Below are 16,498 nucleotides of genomic sequence, written 5' to 3'. Positions count from 1 at the left end.
TACTTGACAACTTGTCATTTTTAACGGTTCTAAGATTTAATACATTAAATATAAATAACATTGAGAATTTTCCATCACTTTTCAATGAAAAGGTAATAAAATAGCATTCAAAATTGTTTCAAAATCAAAATTGGGCACTTTTTCCATTACTTTTTGCCAACACTACAAACATTGACTTCCTGTAATAGGGATGGGTCTTATCGATATAATTTATATCGAGTCTTTAGTGTTGTACATTAAAATTTCGGCCAAGATAACTATAATAAATATGTCAATAGAAAGTCTTTAAGATACACAATAAGGGTTCTTTTTGTAATTTTGTAACTGACTTAAAATTTAAGAAGTTTTACAAATATAGTAAAATAGTATTGATAGTGTAATGAAATATATGATTTTGTACTGGTCTCAACTTTTATCCAACTGAAGTAACATAAATTTTATTTTGTACTTGTACATTTGTATCAATACTGCTGTTTGATTTAGATTAAATTGTGTAAGTGTAGTGTGTATAGTGTGGTTGTGTAGAGCTAATTTTTTTTAATAAATATTATTTATCAGTCGTCATTTCGTCTTTAGGTGAAAGTTTTAATAAGAGAAGGTAGTTTTGAATAGGGATGCTCTCACTGATTGTGACGACCAAACACTACTACAACCAATTTATAATTATAATTTACAACCACAAGGATGTTCCACAAAAAATAAAATCATAAAACAGACAGCTTATCTTGTGGTAAGCAGTGGAAGATAAGAGAGCCTGAATACACCTGACATTTAGAAGAAAGTTCTTGACTATAACCGTCGTTTTGTTTAATTGACTAGTTTTGGTCCTCCCGATATTACCTACTACATAAGTTGCAGGTAACATTTATACTTTTATTAGAGGAATAAGGAAACATGGATAATTTTTTTTATTAACGATTACGAATATTTTAAATTTAACGGCTGTTATGAGATTTTGTGAATGTTTTTTGTAAATTAAAAAAAAAAACAAAATTCAGGTTAGAAATTTTCATTTCTCTATTTTTAAGATTTTGTATTCCAATAAGTTGTATCCGATGGTCTATCTGTGCAGTAATGTTGTCTAAGTATTTTTTTCATTAAGCGTTTTCTTACACACATTACTATTGTGTCAATATTTAATTAGGCCGTAGACAATATTTAAAATTGAGCTTTAAACTTTAGTGTTTGGATTAGAAAAAATAAATTTTTAACAAGGTACTGAGGGTACCTTTCATATAGAGAACGAATTTACTTACTACGACTGATCTTACGACTGATCTTTGTTCCTAGAGGTAGTTTAACGCATAAATATTTGCTCTTAATATTTTTGGTTATTAAGTAAGAATTGTTAAGTTTTAATTTTAAAGCATTGTAGCTAGTAGAATTATTGGCTTTAAGAGACCTATTAAAATGTCTTAATATGATGACTATAGTTGTGCAGAATATTTTTTTCGTGTAATATTTTTCTAATACAGTTTTTCATATCAGGGCTTGCTTGTGATGTATTTGAAGTTATGCTGCTAGCCGATCTAGGCTTTGTGCAGCTTTATCGAAATTGAGCCCGTGGAAACTGAGGTCTACGGACTAAAAAATTTTATGCTGGCGATCGTAACCCAGTTACAACGAAGACGTATACACGTGGAAAACTATACCTGTGTCGGTGTAAAATGTAGTGGGTGGAGTGTATGTAGGACGAAGCGAGGACTACTCGGCGGTTGGGAGAGACATGGGCCTCTCCGGACCGCCCTCGCTTGAACGCGGGTTAGGCGGACGTGGCCTCCTTGTCATGTAAGTGAGTGGTACATGAAATGTGCATCGAGACCGCCGGGGCTTGATGTGAGGTGCATATCCTGACGTTGGGACGGCATGTTAGGGGCGCACTTACCATCAAGTGAAGCTCGGTCTCTTCATTTTAGAGTAAAAAAGAATTATCGATTTTCTAAGATTTACTTCTTTTAAATATTAATATAATCAGGAATCTGATAATTTTTCATTTGAAGAATTTGTGTACTTTGATTTTGACAAGTATAACAGTTTTGGGGGCTAATTCCCGAGTGGATTTATTTATTTTGTTTGTTTTAAAATGTTGATATACACCTATCCCCCGATTTACACGGTACTTGTTTTACACGTTTTCGCTTTTACACGGTTTTCCAAATAAGTTTTTTTTGTTTTAATAACCAATTTTGTTACCATCTCTCATGGTGTAAATATTTCTGCTTCAAACATCTATTCGGCACAAATAACTTCTAGTGATGAAAGTGAATTCGAACCGAAAACCGTTTCCGAAAAAAGAATGAGAGTAATTTCTGACAGTGATAAAGGATAATAAAACACCTGGTTTTGTTTTTTGTTCTTCTGTTTAATGTATTGTAATTAAATAAAAAAACAGCGTTTAATATACTAAATATTTTAACAATTGTCAATGTATTTTATTTTTATTTCTGTGTACACATAAAAATATTGAAAAAAATCACAACTGTTAAATAGCAAAATTATGTATTTTCTGCAAGCTTTTCGATTTACACGGTTTGACTTGAAAATATTTAATTTTCGATTTACACGTTTTTCTCAGGAACGCATCAACCGTGTAAATCGGGGGATAGGTGTATTGCAAATTTATATAGTTACAAAATAGCAGTTAATAATTTACGAATTTATATTTGATCTAATGTCTTAGGTGTTAGAAAAATTGTTCTTACATAACTATTACTGCTAAGTTAATGAAATAATTATATTCATATATACATTGGAAATCTTAAAATTACTCCGCTTTACAATTTTAACGAAATAAATTTTTGTTTAAGAGATCGCGATTTTATTACACCTGTGTATTTAGACAGTGCATAAGGTAGCATATTTATATGTACCGGCATTACCGTGTTGTAAAATCGCGTAATTGTTAAAAAATAATTACTGTAAGTGAAATAATGATACATAGATTGCAAAAAAGAGATTAAAACGTTGCAATGTTCGAGTATCTCATGGATTTCTTGTGCGCCGATGCGGTCTAAGAGCTCGGAGGCCTATCAATCAAGTGAAATAGTAAAATGTAACAGCGGCTCCCCCGAGAGCACTCGAGTTTCGCTACCTTGAAAGAGGTTTTAGGCTGGGCGTCTTCTGTATCTTGCCGCCGCGAATTTACGAAATTTGCAAATGCCACCTAGGCATCAGTGTGTGTGTTTAAAAAATATTTATGACAGGTCTCTAAGGACGTTATTACGCTGTTAATCAAGTATAAGTAAAACCTTCCAAACTCTGCAGTATTGATTGTTGTATTTCACGAAATAATGTTAGTGTTACGAGAGGAGTCGTTCCCCAGAGGCAGGGGACTGAAACTCGCGATCGATCTCAGGTTCGATTCTCTGTATACAACCTTATATAATTCACACTTTGTGAATTAATTATATAGTATTATGTATATATAGCTACTACCCACACACAAGTTTCCAGAGAATGGGCAGCAGTGTCCTCTGCGTAACATAATACCACAATGAGATCGCCAACCCGCCTGCTAAGCGTGGCTATTATGGTACATCCCCCGGGTCGAAACAACGATACTAGAAGTGTTGATCACCTTGTTTCTTAAAAACACTACTGCAATTTTTCTCCGGCATATAAATAATAAATTCTAAATTAAATTATCTACTTATCGTCTTATGTATAAATAAAGTTCGTAAATTATAATATAAATTATAAAGTGTAAAGATGACTATCATGTTAGTTTTTAATAAAGCTTTGTTAAAATTAAGTGGTTAGCGCTCACCCGTTCGTCGAATATAGAGGAGATCAAATTGATATCCATCTAACGCAGCGTAAATTGCTGCATCATTAAAAATTGACACCCTTTGGTATTTAGTAATAAAACGGACGATGTATGGCTGTGATACGAAAATGTAAGGTAAAATTGAATTGAATAAAGCTATTGTTGATTTTTGTTCAGTATGGTTAAAATAAGGAATCATCAGTATGACAGGCTATTCTTCTCGAACCACTCTCCTGCTGAACAAAAGAAGACCGGAAAACCCAGCAGTAGTAAACAATAGATGTGAATGAAAAAGGCTAGAGTAGGCCTCTGCCGACTGGCAAACGGACCTGCAAAAAATAGAAAAACCTAAAATACTAGAATTACTATAAAAGTCTAAATAAAAGGCTATGTAATTACAGAATATATTTAAACTTAAGTTTTTGAAAGTTAACTGTAGTTTGTGTATTTTGAAGAGAATATACATCATGTTTTGATGGAATATGTAAAATACTAATCGAAAGAGAGTCAATGTTGAGGCATCTGAAATGTTATCTGTACGATGTAGGTACCGCGCAACCTATTTTATCAAAACTTAAAGCAGAAATGGCTAGATTATTATGCAGATTGGCGACTTGTCTACGAAATGATTTTTAAATGGTTTAAATTTTATTATTAAATAGTTTAAGTAGTAAAAATGTACGAGGGACACAATGGGGTTGACTAAGGATAGGATAAAATAACAAAAAAAAAGTAAAAAAAGTTGAATGTTAAATTTAATAACCAGTATAATTCAAATGTCCACTGTTTTAATTACTGTATTGTTTTTATATATGGACTAAATTCATTTTTATAAAAAATTTAAATTTGTTACTTCTTTTTTTGATGTCTAGTCATCTTTAATTAAAATTGAAAACTATTTTTAACTGTTAAAACAAAATGAAGAATTCTCTTATACGAGTATATGACCGCACGATATATTGATGGAATACTTTAATGGATGACATATGAATCATTTTCTGTATAAGTAATTGAATTTAAGTTTTTCGACTAGCTATAAAAATCTAAAGTGTCAATCCTTTTAAAAGGTGTGCTAAAGTAAAGAGAAAATTAATAGCAACATTGAAAGTCGTTAAATAATAAGTTTTGTATAATTAAAACAGTTTATACATTAAAAAATTATTATTTTCAGTGTATAGTTCATGATATAACTTACAATGTAAAAACTTAATTGCAAGTCGTTGTCGTTACTGCCCATAGATATCTGGGGAGGGGAGGGATCTAATATAATCGCCGCGCTTGGCAGACAGGTTGGCGATCACGATGTGGTATTATGATATGCAGAGGACGATGTTCCCATGGAAACTTTTTAATGACCAGTGGTAATTCTATCTAATGAATGTACATAGTATAAATTAAACATGAGATTGTATATCAGGAATCGAACCTACAATCGCGTCTCGGTCCTTTGTTGCTCAGTTACCACTGCTCGTAATGGCATGTAATAAATCTGAATTGTTCAGGTTAATTCATTAATTAAAATAGAAATTCTTATAAAAATGGAAAAAAAACGCGGTACTGGCTTGTTCATCGTTCATTTAATTGGTTTTGTAAAATTTAATCGAAAATACATATTAGGCATAACTATGAAAATTCCCGTTAGTGAGTTGGTCTCAACCATTGAATATTACTTCAGTACTTTCCTCTTAACAATATTTACTTCTTTTACATTAAAACTTTTTCCAGAGAAACGATTTTATACAAAAGAACGATATAAAAAAGTATAAAAACAAAAATAAGTTTAAATGGGAGCTTTCAACTGTAACAAAGAGCATTGAAACATTTTTCTTTTAGCCCGTTAACGAACCACTTTGCATCCATTTTAACAATTTTTCTGTGTAATTTAATTTCATGGGCCGACAGTTTGCGATATTAAAGCTTCATCATCGCGGACGCCGGGTCCTTAGAGATCAGAAGATTTAAAATATCGTGGTTTATGTATGATTGGTTATTTTTAACGATATAAGAAATGTGAATGTTCGGATTATCCTTGCGACTAAAGGATATCACCATTTACATTCTTCTCACGTATGATTGATCAGTTGAAACACGGCTGTAGGCTTTTGACGAGGCAAATTCTGATTCGTTTTAGATTAATTCGGTCAGATATTTAATGGAATCAGGCGTTATCTTGCGGAAGTCCATCCTAAGTAAGAAAAGCCACTGCCTCTTTAGCACTAATCGGTGTAACATAGCTCCTGAAGATGCCCCGTGGAGGGGTGAAACACGTGTTGAGTGATTTAGCCGTGGCAGTTGTGTGATTCGCATTGTTTGCCGCATACGTATTTATCAGCGGGCTGGCGGGCGGTGCACTTTGTTGCACGACTACCACTGCATGTGCGGAGGTAGCTAAATATTGGTCCTTTTCTTACTTACTGTGGTTAGGTCTATATCTATACCAACAGATTGTCTAACCGACTTTTTTCAGCTTGGAAGGTATCATCATGTTCATTATTAGACATAACACCCAGCAAGACCTCCCCCGTAGATTATCAATAGGACCGGTTGGAAACGGCCAGCATCCAGCGTTTTCCGACGACATCAATATCCGCCTGACCGCCGGACGTTCTCCGGTGCGCTTGTTGTTGTGGTCTTAACACACGAATTTGCCCCTGCAGCCATCTTTTATATCTGTGTCTCAAAGATATAGTAGGTAATAATATGATTAGGTTTATGGAACGAATAATTTTAGTTAACGTCTAAATTTTGAAAAATTTGTAACTCTCTCATCTAATGTTTCTAAATTATCTTGAAATAAATTTAAGAAGTTTATAAAATAAAAACTTGAAGGTATTTTTAAGCGATAATAAATCATGGATGGGAATTGATTCAATTTTTATATTGAGAATATAGTAAAAGGAACCACAACAAAAAAACGCATCTGTGTTTCTTGCAAGCTCTTTTAAGATATAGCTTTTAGAATCCTCGTAGCTTTAAGTTAAAGGATGCCTACTAGGAAAGTTCAATCTGATTTTAGTTTCTACAAAATTGTGTTCTTTTAGTATTTTTCTCAAGACGTACACAAGTGGTTTCTTTAAATGATCATGCGATGTCTTTAAATATCTATGTGTAATGTGAATAAACGAATAAAGGTGATGAGGCGCATATCCGTCGCTGTATAATTTTTTTGTGTGATCAATGAGAGTATATCTTAAAGCATCTTAAAAGAATACGCTAAATAATATGTATATTAATTAAAACTGTTTACAATTCAGGCATACAAAATCTGAATACATTTTCCGATAAAACTATAGTTGTCAATACAGTTTGGCTTGGTTCAAGCATATAATTCAAATTTACAAATTCCTCGAGCAAACCACGCGAAGTTGTTATCAAGTATTTAACAAGTATTCTATGCTCTGTACAGTTTGCTCTTGTTAGAAATTGATGCTCTCTATTATGACATAAATCAAAATACTATACTTCTTATACAGGGTGATTGGTTATATATGTGAAAGTTTTAACTTTTTTTGTAAACATGTTGTTAAAATTAATCAATTTGAACCTCTATCGGAATGCGTTAGGCCAATAATTTCTAGAAGTACAGTTTGCAGAGACAGATATTAATAATAATTAATTTAAATACAAATATTGTTTAAGCTTTTTCTTATTATATTATCATTACGTTATTTATTACTTCTAAAGCATTTAATAGAATCAGGCGTTATTTTGCGAAAGTCCATCCTAAGTAAGAAAAGGACCAATATTTAGTCACTTCCGCACATGCAGTGGTAGTCGTGCAACAAAGTGCACCGCCCGCCAGCCCGCTGATTAATACGCATGACGATTAGTGCAAAACACAAGTCAAAGTGACTCTGTGTTTGGCACTAATCGGTGTAACAGAACTCCTGAAGATGCCCCGTGGAGGGGTGAAACACGTGTTGAGTGATTTAACGGTGGTTGTGTAATTTGCATTGTTTGCCGCATGTCGGCCTTTTCCTTGTCCTTTTCTTACTCTGAAAGCATTGATTTATTGATAGGATATATTATTTAATACATCAATTAGTAGCTAATGAGCTATATATATTTATCTCTTTTACACCCGTAACCAATCAACCTGTATGTATGTAAAGGTAATCAATAATTCGTAGTAGCGAAAAACATTAACAATAATCTCCCTAAGGTGGTACGAATGCGAACAGCCATCGATAACGTCAGATAACGCGGGATCGTTAATTTGCATTGCCTGCGACATTTTGAGTTATTGATTGACAGTTTGAAAAAAGAATAAACGAGGTAGGTTTTTTTTGTAAGTGTTACACGTTTTCATTTAATTCTAAAAATAGATATAATTACTATTGTTAATTTTTATTGTGATTTGCTTTCAACGCGAAGATACGTTTTCTTTCTCTTTATATATTTACTTAACGGTTTTGTTGTTAATAGCATGTAATAACTTAAATCATTCTGATAGTTGTATCACTTAATATATTACAAACTTAAAGCATCATCATCATTTCAGCTGTAGAAGGTCCACAGCTGAACATAAGTTTCCCACATAGAATTTCAATAAAACCGGATGGAAAAAACTTGATTCCAGTATCTCCCAACAACCTTAATAAGGTCATATTACCTTTTAAGTCTACGCTGCGCTTGCCGTGGTCTAAACGCTTAAGGCCTCGGCGATCATCTTATCTCCGCGCTACGTGAGAGCCTACTGCTACTTAAAGTTGCAAATACGTTTGATTAACTGCTTACTTTTATTCGTCTATGCATCATTTTCTGATGCAATCTTGTAAAGAAATCCTAAGCATATTCACATCCACGGCTTGTTTTATAAGACTGAGAGTTTATTAATGAGGCTTGAAGTAATAGACTACGTTCTTGTACCTTTAATATAAGTCATTAATGTAAATTTATAACAATTGAGATTGTAAACTATAAAATTAGTTTTTCCAGTCGTTTTAGTTTAAGGATAAGGTAAAAATTGATATTAAAAGTAATAGTTTGTTCCATCATCAGCACTTCAAAGGCCTCGTTTAAAGGCTGCTACGATAGCCTTAACTATGTCGCCGGTCTACCTAGTAAAGGGCCTACCTATTCTGCGTCTATCGGTCTCGTGGTCTCCATTAAAGAACCTTTTGGCCCCAACAATTGTCAATTGCCGAGCGATGTGCGCCACCCACTGTTAGTTCAAATGAGCAATTCTTCGAGCTACATCGGTTGCCTTAGTTTTCTAGTGCTCTTCGTTTCTGATTCGCAGCGAAGCTCTTCTCGATTGCTCACTAGGTGACTAACCTTTTTAAAGATCCCATAGAAATTTCACTATTTTACGTCTATGAAATTCAGTTTTTGTAAATTGTTGAACACGATTAAAATATGATCGATAGAGCGTAACGTTTTAACACAATGAAGGAGTTTGTTTACTTTGACAAGCGTTGGTGGAGCTCCGCGAACATAGTTTGTATGCGACGTGCAATTAACGAGATTGGTTTTGCCGAAATGTTTACAAAAGCGTTATTGAAGATTTCATCTTAAAACATTCACTTCAATATAAAAGTCATTCAGAAAATTAATATCTCGATATCAGAAATCTTTTCTGTGAAAAAATTCTCGAAGTAAGCACGTTCTCTCCATAAAAAAGATCAATGTTTTCGTTTCAGTGGTATATTAAAATTTAAGGGAAATAAACGAATTGTGATAAAATGAAAAATGTTATAATATGATCTCTCCTATCTGTTGTTTTGGTTACGAATTATTAGTTAGTATTTACGCAATTAACTTAGAATCCATTAGAAAAAAATATGTCGATTATATATATTTTCGAAGAACAATAATAAACGAAAATAAATTAGTTGTTTTGTTAATAAAAGAATTACAAAATGAGTGTAAATGAATATTCAAAAAGCTGTTAGAAGTTTACAATCTATTACACTAATTCGCGTTTCACTCTTTTTGTTCCGAAACTCACCATCGCTGAAAAAGCTTTTACTTCTTATTCGTTTAGCAATTAAGGTCGTTGCCGGTCGTGATTTGCTAATTGTTTCACATTGACAACTGTGCACTTACTCGATTTTTCTTTTATCTTTACTTCTTTTACAATTACGAATTTTGTCTGAAGAAAAGTAACCTCCGCAATGTGTCCAATTATCTATAATATTAAAACAATATATATTATGTATCACCAATAATATAGATTTATTTAACAATTTTGCTTCTTCCACATAATGGCGATAGGAGAGGACAGAAGGATTAAAACACGTTTAAAATTTGTTTAAACTTTACTTTTATGAATCCGCGCTTGGGGCACATCAATCGTAAAGCTAAAGCTATTTCGTGGAATGTGACTAGATCTGAATATGAAACTCAGATCTCACGGTAATCAAATAATTTCTAAGGTGAATTGTAATTCATACACCAGAGCGATATTGTATTGTTTTATATTACATGTCCTAACATTCAGGACCTTTCGTCAATGTTATCTTTCCATGCCTTGTAACAATCTGTTTTTTTTTAAATATTTGTTATATGTCCGTAAACAAAGATAAAGAAATAATAAAAACTCTTAACTTTAAACTAATGTTAAATTTGTTTGTAAAATTGCTGCTATTTTCTTAATATTAAATTTAAACTGGCAGAGATAATAGTAACCGGATAGGTACTTGTTTTCTGGAACCTGTTGCAAGAGGGATACTGCGCCTCTCGTAAATAAATGTGCTTTATTTAGTCCCGCCTGCCAGTAAATTGAATGTTACAGTGGAAGATTTATTTCTCTAATATACCACTGTCTTTGAAGCAATGGAGTATGATAAAATAAATTCTTAGAAAAGTATTTGCTTTCGTTTATAATTTCAATCTGTTAGCATTAAAATATTTATCGATCTAATGTTGAAGGTAGCGTTTTATGAATCAATTGTGTAGAAATGTCATCCATATGTATTTCTTTATCTAACGCTAAATATTACAGTTAGACGACCTGAGAATAAAATTTACAGCTTATGCTTTTAGTTAAAAAAATAAAGTTTAACAATAAGCTGGAACGGTAAGAATAATTCTGAAAATTCTATATTTAACTCCTTTTATTATATTACAACTCAATAAACGAAGGAGTATGACGTCCACAGCTGAATACAGGCCTCTTCTAAAGATTTTCAATAATACCGGATGTCCTGTCTACTTTCTACTTTGAATCCAGAACCTTTAGGTTCCAGCGGCTATCTATTCTGTGCACAATGTGGTTTGCCCACTGCAACTTCAACTTGTTAATTCGCACTTTAAATCATATTTAAATTATTGAATGTTGATTAAACTTTTTTATTGCTTTTCTTTTTTAATATAAAATTTTATCAATAAATCCTTGTTATTTTCATTATAAACTTATTTTTGTTTTAGATACCTTGCTGATATTAAAATGTTAAAGACTTAATTTTATGTACAAATAAAATAATGATAACTTACACGTTATCATATTAATAAAAATATTAGTATAAAATTATACTGTAAGTGTTAGGTGCTGTATTGAATTTTGGCACGCAATATAGGCACTAATGGAGAATGGTATGTTGAGCCAACTCTAAGGCCATTAACAATAGAAAATCTTATTTTATAAACACCATTATGCCCTCTATTTTGCCTATAAGCTACCTGGTATTTTGCCAAAACTGAGTTACATGTCTCTGAAGAATTTTCTAAATACTGATTGACCAAAATATAGATTTATTCAATAAAGATTTTTATGTATTTCAATTCTCAATTTCTCGATTTGAGAATATCAATTTTTTTAGAGGTATACCATTTCGTTCTTTATGCAACCGGAAGGCAAAAACGTTTTCTTTTCTGACAGGAGAGTCTGGCGTGTAGTCAGTTAAGCTTGTCTTAAAGACCTAAGTTGACAGTATTTTTTACCACAAAATCTAATTTTTTTTTCCATTCAACTCTCACTGTATAATTTTTTGCTAGTGGAATATTGTAATTGTTAGTTCCTGCATTATATCATATGCGAACAGCAAAACAATGCACTGATTATCGATTCCTTAATAATAACGAGGTACTGTACATTTTTTTTTATGTTTAGATTGGATGATAGCTGGCTAGCCAAGATGATTAACAAATGCAAAATATATTTTAAGCGATGATTCATGTAATTACTATTTTTTTTAATTACTAAATAAAATTTGTAAAATTATTAAAAAAGACATGTATCGTAAATTTAGTCTTTGTCTACTAAAGAGTTAGCGGCTTATTAAAAGACGTTTGTAACACTTTATCAATTTATTTAACACACGAACAAATTTTTATTAGCGCTTGAGTGCGAGCAAAAAGGACGTGCATTCGTCGTAGGACTCTGGGGCGCACTGTGCTCTGCGACCGAGTGAAAGCGGGTAATAGAACAAAGGCGTAAAAGAAACAAAAGAAACAAAAGTAACAAAAGGTCTGCGCCCGCGTCACCGGTGCGTGCATGTGCTCGCTGCACTAATTCGGCACACTAAGTTCGCCCGTCGGCTACGCTCGCCCACAAAATCTTACACCTATTATTCATTCAGACATCACATCAGTCTATATACGACTCCCACATCTACATATACTTATGCTTCGCTGCCAGATCGAATCCAAAACGAGGAGATCCGCAAAAGAACTAAAGTCTTATTGTCACCCTGAAGTGGTAGTGAGTCCCGTCGATAGAGCAACAGATGACCATTGGTGCCAAAAGGTTCTTGATTGGCGACCATCAGCCGGCAGATGGGGCATGGTACCCTACTGGGTATACGCGCTATGTCAGACAAGGTCGCGGATGTCGCTGGATGCGGGTAATGCAAGATCTTTCATTGAAGCGATATTTGGGCCTTGTAGTGGTGTGTTGATACGGTAAGGTAATATTTTAAAAATCTTACCTCCAACCCAAAAAAAACTTAATAAAATTAAAACGAATAAATTAAACAATAGCAAAAAAAATTATTTAGCGTAAAGTTTTATAAGTCCCAAACAAGAGATGGTGACTTCAATTAAGCATATGTTAACAATACCATTAAAAAATTTCAGTAAGCAAAAGTACAATAAAATATTTCAATGCTAAACAAGTAATTGGAAGGATGGCAACTATGTTAACAGTTGAAATTCCTCTAAAAGGGAATACCGATATTTAATTTATCGAATATTTAGATTTAACAGCATTAAGTCAAAATTACTGAGTTCATTTTACGGTTCTTTAATTTACACTCTAAGAGAAACGCGTGCCGGAATTTGAATTACATTTCTCCATCTTCGTTAACAACCCTCATAGAATTTATTCGAAATGCCGCAATGACTGCTCAAAAATTATTTCACGAATAAATTTGTTTAAATTAATTTTTGTACCTAGATTTTGTTAAATTTTAAAGTCTTGATTCGATTCTTCGTTTTAAATTTAATACGAGTATATAACTTATAAAATAAATACAAAAATACCAAATCAAAACTTTTTAATGGAAATTTCGTTACAAGTTAGGAAATAAATCTTCTATTATGTAGTTTCTTATATATGTAGTTTAAACGAGTGAATGTTTAGCTCATTTCTTATCAGAATCAGAAACTATCCTATCTATGTTGGTTATTTTGGAAGTTCGTTTCAGAAATGAACTGATATTCGCTGTTGACAAACTTAAAGCATACTAAAGAGAGATTTCATTATTATACACTTCTGCCTCTACGACACACAAATTCACTATGAATTTATTCTTACTTATTTCGTTGACTAAGTCATTGTTCACCTTCGTTCTATGGGCTTTAAGTATATATGTTTTCCAGTTAACAGTAAGTTAGACCTATACGTTTTATTGTTCTTGAAAACAGAAATATATCCGCTTTAGAATAGATCACACCGTCATATTCTCTAAAATTGGATATTTTTTAGTGTTACAAAGATAATATCTTTATGTTTAATATAGAGTTATGAACTGTGTATTATTTTATAAAGTCTGCGAAATAAAGCTCAGCTATGTTCATATACTTGTAACATTTAACGTAAATAATTGTCAAACAAGTGTAAACACCGACCGCGGTTGCATTTTTAGGCTTTAGTTATTTCAGAGGGAACTTTTAACACTTGCTTTTTGCTTCTCAAAGCGGCCAAACTTTTTTAATAACTGGAACGGAGTGTAATTTTAAGTTTTTAGGCGTTTGTGAAGCTAGAGCTTTTCACCCAAAAGCTTTGATTCGAACTGAATGGAGGAAGTTGTGATAGAGTGTATGAATGAAAGAGCTTAATGTATTCATGTAGAGTTCATTTTGAAATTAACTTTAATTTTTAGTAAATTATTCATGAACTTGGTTGATATCTTCTTTTAATATAGCCACACAACTTCATTAATAAGTTATGCAACTTTACAGCAAGTTTTCTTTGTAAATAACTACAGGTATTTAAAAAAATAAAATGGATAAAGTGAAGTTGGTTGAAATTCATTGGGCAAGTCACACAATACTTAAAGATGTCGCTGGGACCTTTAGGTTCTGAGTAGACAGACGACTTTGTTAAGGTTGTCCGGACAAGGCCGCTTCCTATCGGTCTTATCGGAATTCTAAGGGGCTGATCTGTCTCCAGCAGTGGACATCCCAATAGCTAAACTGATGTAGTTAAAAATATGTAAGTCTTCTTTTTCAAACCAATAAATGTTATTTGCGTTCTATTCTCGTTATATTAACGTTATAAATGATATAATGAGAATATATTCATATTTTTATACTTTACACAGGTCGTTTGGCGATAGGTTCAAGAGTTTAAAAGCATTTTGCGGACAAATGAGCTATACATTTTTGATTTGCTACCTAAAACATTATACGGTTTTCTGTGGTTGATAATATACTTACTCCCACATGTATCAGATTTTTTAACTTTAATCATGAACGCTACTCAAAGTTTCTTTTTATATACATATATAGCTACTATGAATTTAAACAGCAAAGATGTGATATACTCGTATGTAAGAAAGAAAAGGGCGAATATTTAGCCACTTCCGCACATGCAGTGGTAGTCGTGCAACAAAGTGCACCGCCCGCCAGCCCGCTGATAAATGCGTATGCGGTAAACAATGCGAATCACACAACTGCAACCGCCAAACTACTCAACACGTGTTTCACCCCTCCACGGGGCATCTTCAGGAGCTATGTTACACCGATTAGTGCCAAACACAGAGGTGTGATATATCTCTATAATTAATAATTTTTTTTTACCTAAAATGTTACCAGTGTGATTAAAAAATTGAAAGGTTGTTGAACTTATTCTATACAAATTAAATAATTGCACTCGGTAAGATTAAATTAAGCGTTTTAACACTTTGACTTTTGAGTGCAAATGCAGCACTTAACCACCGCGCCAACTTGTTGCCTCCTCTGTAGGCAAATATTCAACAAATTACAAACTTATTATAAAATTAACTGGACATTTTGAACTGTTAATGTAGTGATATATACTATAATATAGAGATACATTTAAGTTTTGAAAGTGATTATTTAAGTTTTTATTGCCATGTATAAAAATAAAAATGTTGTTTAAAAGACTGCGAATTAGCCATAATATATTATTTAAATCGCTTACTTATTTTAACCATATTAATGATAAACAAATTGAATAAAAAAAGTTTATAGTGAATTTTCTATTTTTGTTTACAGTTTTTAAATTACAAATAGTATTGGCATAAAACCGTTGAAAATGTCATACAAATAAACGAGTGAAATTGGTTGACGGTAAAAGGAATTTCAATGAGCATGAAATATCGCGATAATGAGAGCGGAGAAAGATTTTATAATAACGCGGACATTAAAACGAAATTATTCTTTTATGCGTTACATCGACGACCGATACAAAAGAGAACCAATTAGTCCTTAATAAAAAAGGATAAGAATTTTTTTCGGTTACTGACAAACTCATTTTAATGAATTAATTATTCTGGAATATTTATTCATGTACTCTGGAATATAATGAATAAGATTTTATACTTTTGCTGATACAATTACAGGTTATATAGTAATCTGAAATATCCTAACTCATCGCAGGATATAAAGGTTGGTGTTTTAAAACTTATACTTCTGTATAAGCTTTAAAGAGGTGAATGTGCAGCTAATATGTCTACAAAAAGTTTTAAATTTTTTATGTTTGTTTCCAGACATTCTGTATAAAGTAATTACTCTGAAATATATTGTATTAATTTATTTTTCTAAAAGAATGCAACAAACCAATAAGTTCTGGCAACAAAGAGTCTGCACGGATAGATAGTAAATAATAATTAACTTTAATATGTGGTGATCTGAATGTTGAAAATTTCTTTTCTTACTTTTATTACGTTATTTATAATTTCTGAAATCATTTATTTCCTTCCATCCTTTAAAGCTTTTACACATATTTCCAATCAATCTGTATATGTACGGGAAATATACTAGTAACAAACTTAGTAGCTGCTTTTCACTACTTAATGCCATAGAAATCTCCTCAGAAAAAAATATCGCTAAATCGGACGGTCAAGTGGACCATAACTTTCAGATTTTTGGCCCTGAGGTATGATGATTTGATAACAATGTTTATTGCTCAAAAAAAGAGATATCTTAAGAACATCATCATATTAGATCACATTATGTATAAGATAATTTAAATAAGACCACGATGTTTAAATTTCAATGTATGAACTTTCTTTACAGTTTCGATAACGTCATTTTTTTACTTTATTAACTTTTAGCTGGTAAGTATTGCTTCGTTGTAATACTAAAGTAATCGGATGAATGTGG

General features: G+C 32.3%; 1 protein-coding gene across 1 annotated transcript in view; it reads right to left on the bottom strand.

Annotated features, from left to right (window-relative positions):
• The window catches only part of LOC137918418 (Kv channel-interacting protein 4), a 184,529-nt gene that overhangs the window by 4,773 nt on the left and 163,258 nt on the right, over positions 1-16,498 (bottom strand). The gene's annotated exons all lie outside the window — the stretch shown is intronic.

The sequence above is a fragment of the Battus philenor genome, unplaced genomic scaffold (assembly GCF_028537555.1).
Source record: "Battus philenor isolate CCGP_79_NKW_IND1 unplaced genomic scaffold, ilBatPhil1.0.hap1 SCAF_14, whole genome shotgun sequence".
Classification (NCBI taxonomy): domain Eukaryota; kingdom Metazoa; phylum Arthropoda; class Insecta; order Lepidoptera; family Papilionidae; genus Battus; species Battus philenor.
This window is presented reverse-complemented; position numbering and strand designations above follow the sequence as displayed.